At 35.8% G+C, this 20889-nt stretch overlaps 1 pseudogene; it reads left to right on the top strand.

The window, feature by feature from the left end:
- The first annotated feature begins 2945 nt into the window (after nucleotides 1-2945).
- LOC101337172 (adiponectin receptor protein 1 pseudogene) lies at nucleotides 2946-4222 on the top strand (annotated as a pseudogene).
- Nucleotides 4223-20889: the final 16667 nt, after the last annotated feature.

Here is a 20889-nt window from a genome sequence, read left to right as displayed (position 1 = left end):
TATCTAAGATATACATATCTAATCCATTAGATTACAATGGTTTTAAGAAGCTCCTTTCCAAAGTAGCTAGCAGGGCAGAACGTCTAATCCTGAAGCTAGCTAAAATAAGCTCGGTGCTTTGTGATCGCCTGGAGCGGTGGGATAGGGAGGGTGGGAGGGAGGGAGATGCAAGAGGGAAGAGATATGGGAACATATGTATATATATAACTGATTCATTTTGTTGTAAAGCAGAAACTAACACATCATTGTAAAGCAATTATACTCCAATAAAGATGTTAAAAAAAAAAATCTTGCTCAAAATATCACCATCAATGGACCAAAAATCAAATGTCAGTATGGGTCATCAGCCTGGATATATAGGGGTTAGAGTATGAGTATTAGGAAAATACAGTAAACTGTAGCTAGCAACAGGAATAAATAAAACATTGGAAAGATAAATTGACTAATTTCGACGTTTCTGAGATATATGTGTTTTTCAGAATTCCAACTTTTCCTCGTGTTTGGGCATAGCCTTATAGAATGTGTTCATTAACTTCTACAGACTTACCTTGACACATTAATACTAAACTCTGCTTATATCCTAGGATGAAACAGTGTCTGCATCTGCACATGCAGCTGTATCCAGCAAATCACTGAACCCTAAAGCAAACTGAAAGAAAAGCCATGACCTCTGCAGAACAGAACCAGAATCTTTTCCCAACAAACTCATGCTTATAAAAACAACTTCTAAAATAAGTGTTATATATGCCAGGGAAGCACCATGGTTCAATTATGGTATTTATTTGTTCCTTTAAGATAGTGTTAATTTCCCTATTTTTGAAGTCCCTATGTAGTTGTCGACTGCAAGGTTATTTTGATTAGGTAATAATTTGTAAATGCAATAAAATGCTATTTTGAAAGTATTGTGCCCCCTGCCTGTTACTGCTCCCAAAGCACCTAAATAAACTTTATCAGTGAGCATTTCTTCCAATTGCTATTTACCAAATGAGATACTTGAGCTAAAAAAGAAACTTTAATAAAGCCAAATTTAAAATTGCCATGCTTCATTCTGTGCAAGCATGACATTTAAATTGATAGCATCCATCTCCATCCCTTAGGACATATAATTTTTTAAGCTACAGATGGTATATATTTATTTTTGCCTTTCTTTTTCTAATTCAGACACATTGTTATTGGCAATTGTGAAAAAGTGTCCTTGTAGTTGTTCTACTTCATCACCGCCATGTTGATTGAAGTGAAAAATTAACATGGATTTAGGAAAGTCCATTATATCATTTAGGAACTATCAAGAAAATAAATAGGTGATATATTATCTTTAATCCATGAGCAAATAATGTCCTTGACACTTTTCTAAACCAGTTCTGATCATGAAAAGGGAAACATATAAAATGTGTTTCACCTGTGTCAAAAAGTATCTCAGCTTCTAGGCCACTTGGTAAGCTTTACAGCGAGAGAAATATTGCATAAAAATGATATCACACCCTATGTTTTAGCTAGTTATACCTAAATCCTTTGTTGACTATAGGCCATATAACTTCAGGCAGACAAAAGAAAAATAATCCCTATCATGTTGAATGCCAGTCTGTGGTGTTTATGAGTACTTCCTGCTGTTTTAAATGACTCAAACATCTGTCAGGTGTGCTACATTATAGCCACAGGAAAATCTCAGTACAGGTTGTGTGCCAGGCAAAATGCTTTGTCTAAGACCTTGTCAATCAGGCTGACGGATGAGTTCAGGATTCTAATGAGTAAGATTCTAAATATGTTTCTCCTTTGCCAAATCTCCGGATCACATCAGGAGGCACAAAGCTCAGGCAATTGGAACGAATAAGATCATTTTTAAAGGACCGTACTTCTCCTGACTCATACAAATGTGTGGGTTTTAACTATCCTGGTGAGATAGTCTCCTACCCCTTTGTAATCCTTTTTCGTATGCTTCATTTAACAGACTAATTTCCATTTACTCAAAACAAATTAATTCCAAACAATTTGCAAAGGCTACCATACTTCTGAAGAGCATTAGTTACTTTTAGCTTTACATTTTGCATAGTACAATGTCTACAATCAGTGGGTTTGCAGACATATCACTTAGTAAATTGTATTTTAAGCTATTCTAACGGTAACTAAGTCAGATGAAATTGTTTTGGTGGGATGGTATATATGTGTTCCATTTAGATAATTCATAAGTAACGAATCCAGCCACTTTTCTCATGGCCTTTCATATTCTAATATAAAAACTGAGTGTTTTTTTTAATTGACTTTGGGGAGAACATTACAGTAAATATCCCCTATGATATATCAACATGTTGCTTAAAAATTGCATAATATTTGTATTAGGCTTATAAAGGTACATCCTATCCTTCATAACAATGTTGTAAAGGAGTTTCACATTCTGTAAAATTGACATTCAAAGTTTGCTATTTTTAAACTCTACATAATATTTAACATGAATCCTAGTAAATTATATTCCAAACAAGGCAAAAACATATCTTTAATAGGAATATAGTGAGGTGAACAAAGATAATAAAAACAATCAGCCATCAGAAATTAAAAATCAATCTCTTCTCTATTCAAAATGTTACACTATTTAATATAACATTTGGAAAGACTCACTGAGAATATAATTTCTTTCCAAGAAGACAACTAACATTTCGGTTAATGCCCTCAAAAATTACATAACCCATATATTTAGCCTTTAAAAGTAAGCTAACATAGTTTTTTCTTTTTTTTTTCCTAACATAGTTTTGAAGCCAATGATTTAGCAGTACATTAAAAATAAAAATTGTAATAGTACTTATGAGTAGTAAATATCGAGATTATTAATCACAAAAGGGGATTTCTTGGATCCGGGCTGCTTGGCCACAGGCCACCTCCAGCGCCATGGGATGTAGCACGGGGTCTGCAGCCCCCAGCAGAGCTCACCCCCCCACCCCCCCACCGCCTGTCTTCCATTACAGGGAACTCTCTGCCCCCTGGGGCCGAGAGACCCCACCCTTTCCCCAAGCTGAAGCCGCAGGGCATTGAGGTACCAGCCAGATGTCTTCTCACAAAGGACCTGTGGTGGCCCAGGGCAGTGGGGCTCCTGCCAGGAATAGGGAGGCTGACACAGTGGAGCTGGCTGAGCCGGGCCCCCTGCTAGAGGAGCAAGGCCGGCGGGGCGTCACCAGCCCAAGCAAAGCTGAAGAAAAGCAGGCACACCCAGTGCCTCAGGAAGAGGAGGAGGGCTGGGTGCTGACACTTCCCCTGCAAGCCCACCGTGGCATGGAGAAGATGGAGGAGTTTGTGCATAAGGTCTAGGAGGGGCGCTGGAGGGTCATCCCGCATGAAGTGCTCCCCGACTGGCTGAAGGACAACGACTACCTGCTGCACGGCCACAGGCCGCCCATGCCCTCCTTCTGGGCCTGCTTCAAGAGCATCTTCCGCATCCACACGGAGACGGGCAACTTCTGGACCCACCTGCTTGGTTTTGTGCCGTTTCACTTTCTGGGAATCCTGACCATGCTCAGACCAAACATGTACTTCATGGCCCCCCTTCAGGAGAAGGTGGTGTTCGCGATGTTCTTCCTGGGCGCGGGGCTCTGCCTCAGCTTCTCCTGGCTCTTTCACACCGTCTGTTGTCACTCAGAGCAGTGACAAACTGGATTATTTTCCAGCCCTTTTCCCAACTGGCTTATTCAGGGATTGCCCTGCTGATTACAGGGAGCTTTGTCCCCCGGCTCTGTTACTCCTTCTACTGCTCCCACAGCCACGGCTCAGCTCCCTCTCCAGCGTCTGTGTCCTGGGCATCTCTGCCATCACTGTGGCCCAGTGGGACAAGTCTGCCTCTCCTCAGCACCAGCAGACAAGAGCAGGGATGTTCCTGGGGCTTGGCTTGAGCGGCGCCGTGCCCACCGTGCACTTTACAATCGCGGAGGGCTTCGTCAAGGCCACCACGGCGGGCCAGATGGGCTGGTTCTTCCTCATGGCTGTGACGTACATCACCGGAGCTGGCCTTTATGCCACATGGGTTCCTGAGCGCTTCTTGCCTGGAAAATTCGACATATGGTTCCAGCCTCATCAGATCTTCCACGTCCTGGAGGTGGCAGCCGCCTTCATCCATTTCTACGGGGTCTCCAACCTTCAGGAGTTCCGATATTGCCTGAAAAGGGGCTTTACTGACGACTCCCTCCCTTCTCTGAGCCGCCCTGCGGGGGCACAGGAGGAGCTTGCCAAGTGGTTTTAAAAGAATTTCTTTGCTGAAGTGAGAGGAAGAGTCTAAGTTTTCTGTTTCTAGAAGAAACCTCTTAGAGAATTCAGTACCAACCGAGCTTCAGCCCACTTCACACTCACTGGGCAATAAACTCTCCATTCCCTCGCTGACAACATTGGGGATGGGCAGCCGTGCCCCCCTCAGTAAGGCAACTACTGTCCCCTCACAGAGACATAGCTTTGAAGCTCATGATGAGATTTTACCCCTCCTCCAACCATCCTGCGGAAAACGATGGACTGGGACTCTTCAGAAATTCTGTTTCTGGAAGAAACTGTCCCTACCTCACCCCGGTCTTGACTTCATAACCTGGCTTATAACAGGCCATCCGTTTTTGTAGCACACTTTTGAAAAACAATTATAGCCTCGTCCCATCTTTCTAGGGCCTGGACCTGCTCACACAGCACGAAGAACAAAGCCACCAACTTTTACACAGCCCGGCTAATCATGGAAGTATGTCCAGGCTTCAAATAACTCGAGTTTTAATTTTTTTCTTGGCAGAGTAATGTAAAATTAAAGTGGGGAAAGATATTTGATACTAAGCTTTAAAAAGAAACCTGCTATCATTGCTATGTATCTTGATGCAAAGACTATGATGATAATAAAAGAGTACAGAAGACACTTGGCATTCAAAGAAAAAAAAACACAAAAGGGATTTCTCTAGGTCATTATTTACCCATTCATTCATGTATTCATGCTATCACAAACACTGTAGAAAGAATACTGAATAAAAGATATGTAATTCCTCCTCTTGTCATTTAAAAAATTCCAAGCCTCTAGCCAGATTTTAACATGTTGCTGACTGAGTCAATTCATGGATCAAAATTAGTGTCCATATCAATATATATCAACAAAAAATGTTTACATCATGACAAGACTTAATTTTTAGTTTTCAAACCTTTTTGCTGATTAAAGTTATATATGTTCATTGTAGAACATTTAGAAACAAATAAAAAGATAAAAGAATTAAAATAAAGTCATCCATAATCCTACCACTCACATTTATTGAAAAGATACCCCATCTACTACACTGTAGAATCCTAAGTCAGTTGACGTACATATATAGTCCACATCTGATCTTTGTATTCTGTACCAGTCATAGAAATACAAACAAAATACCAGTTGTGGAAATATGAATAAAACAATTGATTAGGCAATTCAGAAAAGAGGCTAACCAAATAGCCAACATGTGAAAAGTTGGCCAATTTCATGAGTTATGAGGAAAGTTAAAACAATTTAATATTCTCCAGAATGGCTAAATGAAAAGGAGAGAAAATTCCAAGGTGGAAAAGATTTGGAGAAACTGAAACTTGCTTACATTGCAAGTAGGAGTGTATATCAGCATAAGGACTCTGAAAATTGTTAGGCAGGGCCTCCTAAAGCCTCCAGTTATATGCATAGCATTTGATTCAGCAATGTACCTCACAGATATAAATATACTCAACAGAAATATGATATATATGTTCACCAAAACTCATGTACAAGAATATATAGCAGGTTTATTCATAATAGACCCAAACTGGAAACATCTCAAATATCTAACAAAATCTATCCAATAGAATCGCTAAATAAATAGCAGTATAATGATCACTGATAAACTGTATTCTCTTCAGCAATAATAATGAACAAACTATACCCAAAACAATGTGAAAGTATTGCAAACATCCTGCTGAGTGAAAGAGAACAGATACAAAAATTTAAAACATGCCAAAGTACTGCACCGAAGCATGATGCTCTGCCCAGATTCTTCTCCCTTATCTTCCTTATGGAACAAAAGCCTTAAACTGCTGGGTAAAGGGCAGCAGATCCTATTGTCCTATAGGGTTAGTGGAGATGTTCTCTTTATAGTACTGGTGTATCTGAAGGAAGAAAAAGGGACAATCCCTCTACCCCTGAGGGTGAATAAAAATTAATTCTGGGCTGGAAACTACAACTGGGGGAAAGAGGGGAGGATCAGTGAGAAAGCCCTCCTGCCCCCCAACCAGAATTCAGGGACACATTGCCTAAGATTGATGCTGAACCAGAACAATGAAGAATGTCTTTCTCTTCCTGCCTCCACCACCAGACTAGCAAGCATTGAGAAGCAGCAGTCTTCTGCCTGGAAAGGGGCAAAAGGGTAAAGAAAGTCTCTATCTGATGTACAAGTTCGAAGGGAAGACCTAAAGCTGAGAAAAAAGCAAATATTGAGAAAAACATTGTGGCAAATCAGCCCCCATCCTAAATACAAGGAACTGAGAGAGGAATTTGAAATCTGTGTTGTACAGAGGCTAATCATAGCAACAAAATAAGCCAAACACACTACAATTCCTGACTGACTCCACCCTTTGCACTGGGGCCTAGCCAAAAAAAAAAGTGCACTCATTTTTAGGCATAAAAATCTATTCCCCTCCATCTCTGTTTTCCTATACAAGATGTCAGCTTTCAACAAAAAATTAAATGCATAAGAGGAAGCAAAAACATCACTTTCAAGAGACAAAACAATCAACAAAACAAGACTTCCTAAATATGAGAACTATAACACAGAAAAATTTAAATAACTATGATAAGTACGTAAAAGGCTTCAGTGCAAAAGGTAGAGAATGTTCATGATCTGGTAAGAAATTTCAGCAGAAAAAGGAAACTAAAAGAAAGATTTAAATGCACATGATTGAAATGAAAAACATGGAAACAAATGAAGAATGCTTTTGACAAATTCATCAGTAGACTTGATACAGCAAAGAAAACAATCAGTGAACTTGAAAACAGATCAAGAGAAATAACAAAGACTGAGCCACAAACAGGAAAGACCAGGAAAGGAAAAAAACAAAACAAACAACAAAAACAGAGGAGTGCATACAGAGCTATGAGACAATATCAATAGCCTAGCATCTATGTCATTAAAATCTTAAAAGCAGATGGAAAGGAAACTAGGAAAAGTAAATATTCGAAGAGATAATGGCTGGAGATTTTCCAAAACACAGATGCAAGAGTCTCAGTGAACACTAGGCAGGATAAATATAAAACACATGCACACTTAGACTTTTCATATTCAAACTACTCAAAAGGGAAGAAAAAGACAATACCTTGAAAAAAGCCAAAGACTAAAGGCACATACACAGACAAATATTATATGATATTGCTTATATGCAGAATCTACAAAAAATGATACAAATGAACTTATTTACAAAACAGAAACAGACTCACAGATTTAGAGAACCAACTTGTGGTTACCAGGGGAAAGACTGGGAGGGAGGGATAGATTGTGAGTTTGGGATTGATATGTACACACTGCTATATTTAAAATAGATGATGAACAAGGACCTACCGCATAGCACAGGGAACTCCTGCTCAATACTCTGTAATAACCTAAATGGGAAAAGAATTTGAAAAAGAATAGATACATGTACATGTATAACTGAATCAGTTTGATGTACACCTGAAACACATATTGTTAATCAACTATACTCCAATATAAAATAAAAAATGTTTTTAAAATAATAAATAAAGGCACATAACTTATAGAGGAACAAAGATGAGAATTACAGTAAACTTCTCGTCATAAACAATGCAAGCCAGAAAACAGTACAGTGATATCTTTAATGTAATGATAGAAAAAAGCCGTTAACTAAGAATTCTATACTCTGAACATATTTTTCAAAAATAAAAGGGAATTAAAGATGTTATCAGGGAAAGAAAGCTTTAGAGAATTCACTGCCAGCTGATTTGTATTGTAACAAAAGCTAAAGGAAATATTCCAGCCAGAAATATGATACCAATGAGAAAACTGTATCTACATTCAAGAAATAAAGAACACAAGTAAAGAAATGTCATAAATGAAGGTAAACATAAAATTCATGTTTTTCTTATTTTCAATTGTTCTAAAAGATAAATTACTAAACCCCCCCCAAAAAAATAGGGGCCTTGTATTGTACATCTGTAGCATATGTACAAGCATAAGTTTCTGCAATAATAGCATTGTGGAGGAAATGAAGAAATGTAAAGTATCCCCTTTTGTGATCCGTATATTACATATGAAGTGGTTTAATATTACTTGAAGATAGATTCAGATAAATTAAAGACATATATTGTAAATTCTAAAGCAACCTCTGGGAAAAATGTAAAAGACATATGAATAACAAGCAAATAACAGAGTAAAAATGGAATCATAAAAAATACTTAATCCAAAAGAAGTCAGAAGAGGGAAAAAGAATCAAATATCCAATGAAACCAATAGAAAATATTAAAAGGATGATGGATTTTAATCCAACCACATCAAAGTACATTAAAGTAAAAGTATGGATAAAGATATATCATGCAAACACTAATCAAAATAAAAGAGTGGTCATATTTATATATCATAAAGTCATATCCAAAATGAAGTAATAATCCTAAGTATTTATGGACCTAACCACAGAGCTTCACAATATGAGGCACAACTGATAAAATTGAAAGGAGAAATAGAAGAATCCAAAGTTACAGTTGGAGACTTCAATACCCGTCTCTCAGTAATTAATGGAACAAGTAGACAGAAATTCAGTAACTACATAGAAGATATGAATAATGTTTTTAATCCACACAACTTATTTGCCATTTATAAACACTCCACTAAATAAAAGCAGAATATAAACTCTTTTCAAATACATAAATACTTTCAGAGACAGACCATATTCTAGGTCAAAAATCAAACCTTAACAAAATTTAACATTGATTTATATAAAGTGTGATCTCTAATAATGATGGATTAAAATTAGAAATCAATAATAAAAAGTTATCTGGAAAATACCCCAAATATTTGGAAATTAATATATTTCTAATGGGTCATGAGAACCAAAGAGGATATAACAGGGAAGTTAAAAATATTTTTAATTGAATGAAAATGAAAGCATAACATTAAACTTTGGGAGATTCAGGAAGCAAAAGCAGTGCTTGCAATGAAATTTATACATTAAATGCCTGTATTATATAAGAGAAAATATCTTAAGTCAATATTCTAAAATTTCTACTTTAAGAAACCCAAGAATAAAACAAAACTAAATCCCAAGCAAGTAAAAGGAAGAAAATAAAAATAAAAGCAGAAATCAATGAAATTGAGAATAGAAAAAAAAAGAGAGGGAAAATAAATAAAACCAAATGTGTGTTCCTTGGGAAAAAAGTCAATAAAATTGATAAGCTTCTCATCAGACAAACCAAGAAAAAGGAGAAAATAAGCAAATTACAAATGTCAGAAAGCAAAGAGACAATATCATGACAGGTTAATAAGAAAGTAGTATAAACAACTCTACACCCATAAATTCACCTACTTAGATGAAATAGTAAAATTCGTTGAAAGACTCAAACTCCCAGTGCTCACTGAAGAGGAAATAGATAAACTGTTTCTACATTTACTAAAGAGATTGAATTTATACCTAAAAACTCTCCAGTAAAGCAATCTGCAGGCCCAAATGGTTTCATTGGTGAATTTTCATCAATAGATCAATATATAAACTTGTTTTATGTGCATTTCTGTTTCAAGACACCTTATTTAGTATATTGTTGATCCATTAACACCGACTTCACAGCCAACAGCACTGTAACTCATGCTTGAATAAAGCTTATCTCACACATGTATTTTCTTTCTGTATGTCATAACACTTAGGAACACTGGATAGCACTTCAGCAGTATGCTTGGGGGGCATTTTAAACAGTAAAATTATCAATAAAGAGCACAAAAAAGTGAAGAAGGTGGTGATAAATAGACCATGAAAATGATGCTTGTTTACAGTATGAGAGCTGAAACAAGAAGGTAAAGCATCACCTTGTTTGACCTTTGCTGGGACCATGCACACTAGGTTGTTCAAATTTTTTGCTGCTCTGTGCATGTCTGCAAATGCTGCAAAAGCACCACAAATGTTGATTTGGGGGTTAGAGATAAATTTTAACAAGCAGGCAAATTCACAAATACAGAATCTACAAATAATGAGGATTGACTGTAATTCACCATATCAACAGAAAGAAGAAAAACCCTATAATTACCTCAATAGACACAGACAAGGCCTTTGACAAATTCAACACCCCTTCATGATAAAACTCTCAGCAGACTAGTAATAGAAGGGAACATCATCAAGTTGATAAAGGACACCTACAAAAAAAACTACAGCTAAAAATATACTTAATGGTAAAAGACTGAATGCTTCTTTTTTTTATGATTGGGAACAAGGCAGGGATTTCTGCTTTCACCACTCCCAGCCAACATCTCATTGGTTGTCCTACTCAGTGCAATAAAGTAAGACAAAAAGAAAAAACACAGATTAGAAAGAAAGCAAGAAAACTGTCCCTAGTCTCAGAAAACAAGACCATCTACCCGGGAAATTCCAAAAGAATCTTAAAAGCAACTAGCACTAAAAAGCAAGTTTATCAAGATTGCAAAACACAAGGACAATCTGAAAATACCAATATTCTTCTATATAGCAGCAATGAACAATTGGAAATTGAAATAAAAATTATAATTTATGAAGCTCCAGTGCTGGACACCTCAAGCCAAACAACTAGCAAGACAGGAACACAACCCCACCCATTAGCAGACAGGCTGCCTAAAGTCATATTAAGCTCACAGACACTCCAAACCATACCACTGGACGTGGCCCTGCCCATCAGAGGGACAAGATCCAGCCTCAGACACCAGTACCCCCTACCAGGAAGCATACACAGGCCACTGGACCAACCTCACTCACTGGGGGCAGACACCAGAATTAAGAGAAACTATGACCCTGCAGCCTGAGGAAAGGAGTTCACAAACACAGTAAGTTCAACAAAATGAGAAGACAGAGAAATATGCTGCAGATGAAGGAGCAAGGTAAAAACCCACAAGACCAAACAAATAAAGAGGAAACAGGCAGTCTACCTGAAAAAGAATTCAGGATAAAGATAGTAAAGATAATCCAAAATCTTGGAAATAGAATGGAGAAAATACAGGAAATGTTTAACAAGGACCTAGAAGAACTAAAGAACAAAAAAAAAATGGTAAACAACACAATAAATGAAATTAAAAATTCTCTAGAAGGAATCAATAGCAGAATAACTGAGGCAGATAAATGGATAAGTGACCTGTAAGATAAAATAGTGGAAATAACTGCCACAGAGCAGGATAAAGCAAAACAATGAAAAGAACTGAGGACAGTCTCAGAGACCTCTGGGACAACATTAAATGCACCAACATTCGAATTATAGGGGTCCCAGAAGAAGAAGAGAAAAAGAAAGGGACTGAGAAAATATTTGAAGAGATTATAGTTGAAAAATTCCCTAATATAGTAAAGGAAATAGTCAATCAAATCCAGGAAGCACAGAGAGTCCCATACAGGATAAATCCAAGGAGAAACACACCAAGACACATATTAATCAAACTATCAAAAATTAAATACAAAGAAAAAATATTAAAAGCAGCAAGGGAAAAACAACAAATAAAATATAAGGGAATCCCCATAAGGTTAACAGCTGATCTTTCAGCAGAAACTCTGCAAGCCAGAAGGGAGTGGCAGAATATATTTAAAGTGATGGAAGGGAAAAACTTAACAACCAAGATTACTCTACCCAGCAAGGATCTCATTCAGATTCGATGGAGAAATTAAAACCTTTACAGACAAGCAAAAGCTAAGAGAATTCAGTACCACCAAACCAGCTTTACAACAAATGCTAAAGGAACTTCTCTAGGCAGGAAACACAAGAGAAGGAAAAGACTTACAATAACAAACCGTGGAAAAACAAAGGATCGTAAAAGAGTACTACAAGCAACTATATACCAATAAAATGGACAACATGGAAGAAATGGACAAATCCTTAGAAAAGTATAACATTCCAAGACTGAACCAGGAAGAAACAGAAAATATGAACAGACCAATCACAAGTAATGAAATTGAAACTGTGATTAAAACTTTTCCAACAAACAAAAGTCCAGGACCAGAGGGCTTCACAGGTGAATTCTATCAAACATTTAGAGAAGAGCTAACATTGATCCTTCTCAAACTCTTCCAAAAAATTGCAGAGGGAAAAACACTCCCAAATTCAGTCTACAAAGCCAGCATCACCCTGATAACAAAAGCAGAAAAAGCTATCACAAAGAAAGAAAATTATAGACCAATATCACTGATGAACATAGATATAAAAAACCTGAACAAAATACTAGCAAACAGAATCCAACAACACATTAAAAGGATCATACACGTTGATCAAGTGGGATTTATCCCAGGGATGCAAGGATTCTTCAATATAAGCAAATCAAACAATGTGATACATCACATTAACAAATTAAGGAATAAAAACCATACGATCATCTCAATAGATGCAAAAAAGTTTTGACAAAATTCAACACCCATTTAGGATTAAATACTCTCTAGAAAGTAGGCATAGAGGGAACCTACCTCAACATAATAAAGGCCATATATGACAAACCTACAGCAAACATCATTCTCAATGGTGAAAAACTGAAAGCATTTCCTCTAAGATCAGGAACAAGACAAGGATGTCCACTCTTGGCACTATTATTTAACATAGTTTTGGAAGGCTTAACCATGGCAATCAGAGAAGAAAAAGGAATAAAAGGAATCCGAATTGGAAAAGAAGTAAAATCATCACTTTGCAGGTGACATGATTCTATACATAGAAAATCCTAAAGATGCCACCAGAAAACTACTAAAGCTAATCAATGAATTTGATAAATTTTCAGGATACAAAATTAATGCACAGAAATCTCTTGCATTTCTATACACTAACAATGAAAGATCAGAAAGAGAAATTAAGGAAACAATCCCATTTACCATAGCAAGAAAAAGAATAAAATGCCTAGGAATAAACCTACCTAAGGAGGCAAAAGACCTGTACTCAGAAAATTATAAAACACTGATGAAAGAAATCGAAGATGACACAAACCAATGAAGAGATATACCATTGGATTGGAAGAATCAATATTGTGAAAATGACTGTACTACCCAATGCAATCTATAGATTCAATGCAATCCCAATCAAATTACCAATGGCATTTTTCACAGAACTAAAACAAAAAATCTTAAAATTTGTATGGAGACACAACAGACCCAGAATATACAAAGCAATCTTGAGAAAGAAAAACAGAGCTGGAGGAATCAGGCTCCCTGACTTCAGACTATACTACAAAGCTACAGTAATCAAGACAGTATGATACTGGCACAAAAACAGAAATATAGATCAATGGAACAGGATAGTAAGCCCAGAGATAAACCCACGCACCTATGGTCAACTAATCTATGACAAAGGAGGCAAGAATATACAACAGAGAAAAGACAGTCTCTTCAATAAATGGTGCTGGGAAAACCGGACAGCTACATGTAAAAGAATGAAATTTGAACACTTCCTAACACTGTACACAAAAATAAACTCCAAATGGATGACAGAGCTAAATGTAAGCCCAGACACTGTAAAACTGTTAGAGGAAAACACAGGAATAACACTCTTTAACATAAATCACAGCAAGATCTTTTTGATCCACCTCCTAGAGTAATGAAAACAAAAACAAAAATAAACAAATGGGACGTAATGAATCTTAAAAGCTTTTGCACAGCAAAGAAAACCCTAAACAAAACAGAAAGACAAGCCTCAGAATGGGAGAAAATATTTGCAAACAAATCAACAGACAAAGAATTGTTCTCCAAAATATACAATCAGCTCAATATCAAAATATCAAACAACTCAATTAAAAAATGGGCGGAAGACCTAAATAGTCATTTCTCCGAACAAGACATACAGATGGCCAAGAGGCACATGAAAAGATGCTCAACATCACTAATTATTAGAGAAATGCAAATTAAAACCACAATGAGGTATCACCTCACACCAGTCAGAATGGCCATCAACAAAAAATCCACAAACAATAAATGCTGGAGAGGGTGTGGAGAAAAGGAAACCCTCTTGCACTGTTGGTGGGAATGTAAATTGACACAGCCACTATGGAGAACAGTATGGAAGTTCCTTAAAAAACTAAAAATAGAATTACCATATGACCCAGCAATCCCACTATTGGGCATATACCCTGAGAAAACCATAATTCAAAAAGAGTCATGTACCACAATGTTCATTGCAGCACTATTTACAATAGCCAGGACATGGAATCAACCTAAATGCCCATCGACACGAATGGATAAAGAATATGTGGTACATATATCAGCCATAAAAAAGAAAGAAACTGGGTCATTTGTAGAGATGTGGATGGACCTAGAGACTGTCATACAGAGTGAAGTAAGTCAGAAAGAGAAAAATAAATACCATATATTAACACATATATGTGGAATCTAGAAAAATGGTACAGATGAACCTGTTTGCAAGGCAGAAATAGAGACACAGACATAGAGGACAAACATATGGACACCAAGGGGGGATGGAGGGATGGGATGAGTTGGGAGATTGGAATTAATATATATACACTAGTATGTATAAAATAGATAACTACTGAGAACCTGCTGTATAGCACAGGGAACTCCACTTTGCTGTACAGTAGAAACTAACACAACACTGTAAAACAACTATACCCCAATAAAATAAAATAAAATAAATTATAATTTACAATGGCACCAAATACCTTATACCACAGGTATAAATTTTACAAAATACATGTAAGATCTTTATGTATAAAATTCTAATTAAAAAAATTAAATAAGACCTAAATTAACGGAGCAATATATATCATACTCCTGTATTGAAATACTCAATATTGTTAAGATGTCCTTTCTTCCCAAACTCATGTACAATGTAATTCCAATCAAAACTGCAACAGTTTTTATGTATTTATTTTTTTTGTTAGAACTTGACAATTTTTTTCTGAAATCTGTATGTCCAGGCAAAGGAACTAGAATAGCCAAAACAATTCTGAAAAAGAAAAATCTGTACAACTTACACAACCAGATTTCCATACTTACCATGTAGTAGGCATGTGGTATGTGGTTTTCAAAAAACAAAGACTATATGACTATACATCAAGGAAGTGCAATAAAAAGTCCAGTAATAAGGCTTCCTTGATGGCACAGTGGTTGGGAGTCCGCCTGCCGATGCAGGGGACACGGGTTCGTGCCCTGGTCTGGGAAGATCCCACATGCTGTGGAGCCACTGGGCCCGTGAGCCATGGCTGCTGAGCCTGCGCGTCTCCACAACGGGAGAGGCCACAACAGTGAGAGGCCCATGTACCGCAAAAAAAAAAAAAAAAAAAAAAAAAGTCCAGTAATATATGCACACATATATAGTTAATTTACATAAAGATACAAAGGCAATTCAATGTACAAATGGTTTTCTTTTAAATGTATTTTCAGCATATGCAGAAGATTGAATTTCTCTTCATATCTCACATTCAATACCAAAATAAAGTTACCCAAACTGGGTGATAGACCAAATTAAAAACCTAAAACTATACAACATTATGGTGCTTCAAAGAATCAGTCAAATAATTTATAACCTTACTAATTCTTTGCTGTGAAATTGTTCTTTTGATACCTGAGAGAGATATGTTAAAATCACCAGTAATGTCTACTTTTCTATTTATCCATTAAGACTGTCAGTTTTTGCTTCATGTGTTTTAAAGCTGTTATTAGGTACATTTACATTTATAAACTATTATAATTCCTTAATGTATTAACCCAATTATCATTAGGAAATGTCCCTCTTTGTCTCTTGTAACCCTTCTTGTCATGAAGTATTTTTCTTACATCAACATAGCCACTCCAGCTTTCCTAGTCTTACTGTTTGCACAGTATATATTTTTCCTACCTCTTATATTTGTGTCTTTGTGTCTAACTGTATCTCTTGTAGACAGCATAAAGCTGCTTCTGGTTCTTGATTTTTACTGCCTCTTTAAAACTCTGTTGACTGGAGTGTTTTGGCCATTTTACCTGAAGCTATTATTGATATGATTGTATTTAGTTCTGCCACTTTGCCGTATATTTTCTATTTGTCATCTATTTTTTCATCTTTTTTCCTCCTTTCCTGCTTTGTTTTTTGTTACTTGAACTTATTTTTAGTATTCCATTTTAATTCCTCTTTTGGCTTCTTAACTCTATCTCCTTATTTCATTTTAGTCTTTGCCAAAAATTACAAATCCATCTTTAATGTATCACAATCTTCTTAGAGTTTATGTTCAATTATTTAACATAAAATACTAGAAACTTGCAACCGTACACCTATAGATAGCTCCATCCCCTATGTTACTGTTACCATATATATCACATCTATATATATTATAAACCCAATAGTTCAGTGTCTTAACTTTTGCTCTGAGCCACCACATGTGTTTTAAAGAATTTAAGATAGAAAAAGAAAAACATTATTGTTTTATATTTATCGACGTATGTATCATTTCCTGTGTACTTTATTTCTTCTTGTAGATCTAAGTTACCATCTGTGTCCTTTCCCTTCAGCCTAAAGAACTTCCTTTGGAAATTTTAGAGCAGGTATGCTAGGTTCACTGGATATATAATTCTTGGCAGACAATTTCAATAATTTGAACATGTCATTCCAATGTTTTCTAGACTCTTGTTTCTGATGAGAAGTCAATCATCAATTGTACTGCTATTCCCTTGCATGTAATTTGTTATTCTTTTCTGTCTGCGTTCAATATTTTTCTTGATCATTGACTTTTCTCTCCCTCCTCTCATCCTGAAACATAAATTGCATATATATTGCACTACTGGATATTGTCCCACAGCTAAGTCTCTGCTCAGTTTTTTTAAAAATAAACTTTCCTATTTTTTGTTAATTTTTATTGATCTAATTTCAAGTTTACTATTTTTTCTCCCACCCTCAAATATTGTTGAGCCTATATGTCAATTTTTCCTTTTAGTTATTGTAATTTTCAGCTCTAGAATATCTTCTTTTAATTGTTTCAGTTTCTCTGTTGATTTTTCCCTAATTCTTCACTCAGATGACCAATTTTTCTTTATTATTTAATCATATGTGCCTTTTAATTTTTGAGCACATTTATAGTAACAGTTTTGAATTTGTTATCTGCTAAATACAACTTCTGGACCCACTCAAAGTCAATCTCTATTGATTACTTTTTTCCCACTACGTGTAGGTCGTCTTTTCCTGTTTCTTGGAAAGCCTAGTGATTTTTTAGTTTAAAACGCAGACAATGTAGATATTATAATCTGTTGGGTTCTTCTGAAGATTGTTTTTCATTATTGTTTTTGCCATTGTTTTCTTTTTTTCTACTGTGTTTTGTTGCTGCTTTTATAATAGGCAATTACCTACTCCAGACTCAAAGTGCAAACTCTGTCTACCCTGCATTTTACAAATCTCTGCTTAATTTTTACAACTTCCCAATGCTACATTTCTTAACCTGGAACCCTGAGAGTGTCCCCTGCATCTGCACAGCGCAGCAGGCAGCCAAGTATTTGAGCAGAGTATATACACAGATTTGGGAGCTTACCCCCTCTAGGATCACATTGCTTTGGGGGATTCTCCCCTTAAGTTTTAACCACTCTTCCAGCTTCAAGTTCTGTCCTCTGATGCCTCAAGCCCGTAAGGCTTCAGCTGTCTACCTCCAAGCTGTGCATAGTTCTGGAAATATATTCAGTTAAAATAGCAGCAAACTCACAAATCTCATCCAGTGCAGTCCTATCTTTCAAGGCTAATTTCCTCTCTGATCTCTATCTGTTTTGGGATAGTCCCACTAGGTTCTTCCCTGAAGACACATAAATTAGCTGTCAGAGATTTAGGCAATTTATTCTCAGTTTTGGGTCTTTTGCATTCTGTAGTTCTCTCACAGATTTCCCTCTTAAATTTCCAGAAATCTTTCAGCCCTAAGCTGGTTTTGTTTTGTTTTGTTTTGTTTTTGTCATCTCCACCGATAAGCCAGTAGTTTTCTGCTGCTATAAACAGCGGTTGAGGAGAACATACAGGAAAAATAGCTACAAACTCTCAAATTTCACCCTGTGCAGTTAGTTTTTCAAGAGTAAAACCTCCTCCAGATTCTATCTAATTTTAGATGCTTTCCAGTGCCTTTATGTTTTTTCTTTTTTTTTTTTTTTTGCGGTACGTGGGCCTCTCACTGTTGTGGCCGCTCCCAGGCTCAGCGGCCATGGCTCACGGGTCCAGCCTTTTTGCGGCATGTGGGATCTTCCCGGACCGGGGCACGAACCCGTGTCCCCTGCATTGGCAGGCAGACTCTCAACCACTGCACCACCAGGGAAGCCCTGTTTTTTCATATTTTATACAGATTTTACGATAGCTACCTCCAAAAAGTTTTCATTAATATTTAATTCTATTGCCAATACTCTTAACTCAATTTAAACATTGACCTTTTAAAAATAGTCATCATTGTTTTTAAAGAAACAAAACATGTTTATTGTAGTAAATTCAGAAAATATAGATGTGCAAAGAGATAAAAATGAAAATTACTTGTAACTATCTTCAGGTAATCACTGATAATATTATGCAATGGGATTATTATTTCTGTAATGGGATTATTGCATAGGATAACTGATTTTCAACCATTTACATTCCTGAAAGGTGTGCAAAAGTCATTTGTAAGAACGATTTTCATGTTTTATCAAACCTAAAGATAGGTTTTATCCTTATCGTAGATAGAGATAAGATTTATCAAAACAATAAGAAAATATAAGATATTTTATGCCATAAAAAGTGACAGGCTAAACAAAATGCCTGAACACTTTGAAAGAAATATCAATATATTACCAAACTCTACAAAATCTGGGGAGGAGAGAGATAATCAGTTTTAGACATTTAGGCACTTAGATATGTGTCTGGAAGTTTATGGGACAAACCAGAGCTGTATTTATAGATTTTTGAGCTATCAGCAGCTAGATAATACTGGATAAAGAGACCAAACCCTGTCGACCTTTGTAGGACATGTGAAATAATTTTGTCTTTATTCTGAGAGCAGTGGAAGCCACTGACAGATTTTTTTACAAGAATATAATGTTACAAGGTTTGCCATTTGAAAAGTGCAGTAACCGCACTGCAAAAAAAACTGATTGGAGGAGAGGGAAAAGATATGTAAGAAAATGAGTTTAATGGCTATTTCAGAAGTTCAGATGAAAATGATGGTAATGTAGACTACAGTGATTTTGGTGAAAGAAGTGGGAAGATTTATAAGATATTGAGGAAGTAAAATCCAAAGGCTTTGTTGATGGATTTGATGTTCAGGATAAAAAAAAAAAAAAAAAAAACAACAGCTTCTTCTGGCCTGAGTAACATAGAATACCATTCACTGAACTAAGGAATTGCACATCACATATTCATTAATTTTTCATTCATATCTCCTTGGAAAGTATGTAATCCTCAAGAGAAATATTCCTTATAATTTTAAAACCCTTGATTTCAAAATTAACATGAATATTCTGTTTAGATACATAAGACAAATGCATTCCAGTTGTCGAGTAACAACAACATACCATTCAAGTCATGATTATAAAGAATCATGCTAATATTGTCACACCTGTCTCACCTCAAGTTTTCCCACCCTCAGCAAATTTCTGGGTCTTATTCTTTCTACAAATCTTGAAACTCTTTCAGCTTCTCCTGTCACTAAGTGAACACTTTCTTCTAGGTCATCTTTATTGCTGTTCCTACAGCTCACCCACCTTAATAGCATTCATGTATTATTAGATGAAATCGTATGTAAAATAATGATCTACTGCTACAAGAAGAGAAAATTTTAAATATGTCTTTTTAGCATATAAATAATCATAAGAAACACAGAGTATAAATAATACTTAGCATAAAGACCCTGGATAAATACATTTATTTTCTTTTAAAATATCGATAACATTTTTTGTTATTGTTTGTGACTGTTGCTTTGTATTATATTAATTTTTGTGAAAGTATTTAATTTTTTTTCACTTGTTTAAAAAAAATCATTCATTATGATAGGAATCATATAAACAAAAAACCATTTTGCAAAATGCCAAATGCCAACAGTTAGTTAAAATAGAAATTTTAAAATTAGAAGGCTACAAAAGATACCTATCCCTTAAGAATAAAGATAACCATTTAGCAAAACTTAAACTATAATATACAAGCAGTAATAAAGTTACCCAAATGTGAACTTTGGACTACATACCAGTTATCAGCCATATTTTACTCTGTGATACATCTCACAGCTATGCATTTTTAGTGCAAATGTAAAAGAAACATTATCCATTACTTTAAAAAATTGTTTAAGCCATTACATGTAAAATACTAAGTGAGGAGCCTTAGAAGGTACAAAGTTGAATGAAAGCCACCCTAGTTTCTAAGAACTTTAGAAGAAATAAAATATGCACCAAAATAATTCTTTACAGTGATTTCAGACTGCACTTAGCTGATATTCCATATTTTATTCATTCATTCAACAGTTACTTTTTGAGCTCTTTTTATATTACAGAACCTGCCACAGCATATCTGTTGCAACAGTTGAGCTTGACTTCCATGATCTCTTTACTTGAGAGATTTAGAAGTCTCTGGGAAACAATTTATACTATATGAAGAGCGAGAATATTCAAAAAGCTCTGTCAACTTACACACAGAGAATAAAGGGACTAAGGCCTGATTCTTGGGAAGAGAAGAAAGAGAATGTAAAAGAAGAAAAATGGAGACAGAGAAAGAAGGAAGGAACAAAGGGAGGAAGGAAGGAAGGGCAGGCTTAGGGAGACAGAGGTATTTAAAATAAATCA

This window comes from Tursiops truncatus, chromosome 2, assembly GCF_011762595.2.
Source record: "Tursiops truncatus isolate mTurTru1 chromosome 2, mTurTru1.mat.Y, whole genome shotgun sequence".
Lineage (NCBI taxonomy): Eukaryota > Metazoa > Chordata > Mammalia > Artiodactyla > Delphinidae > Tursiops > Tursiops truncatus.
The sequence above is the reverse complement of the archived record's forward strand: the minus strand, read 5'-3'. Positions and strand labels throughout refer to the sequence as shown.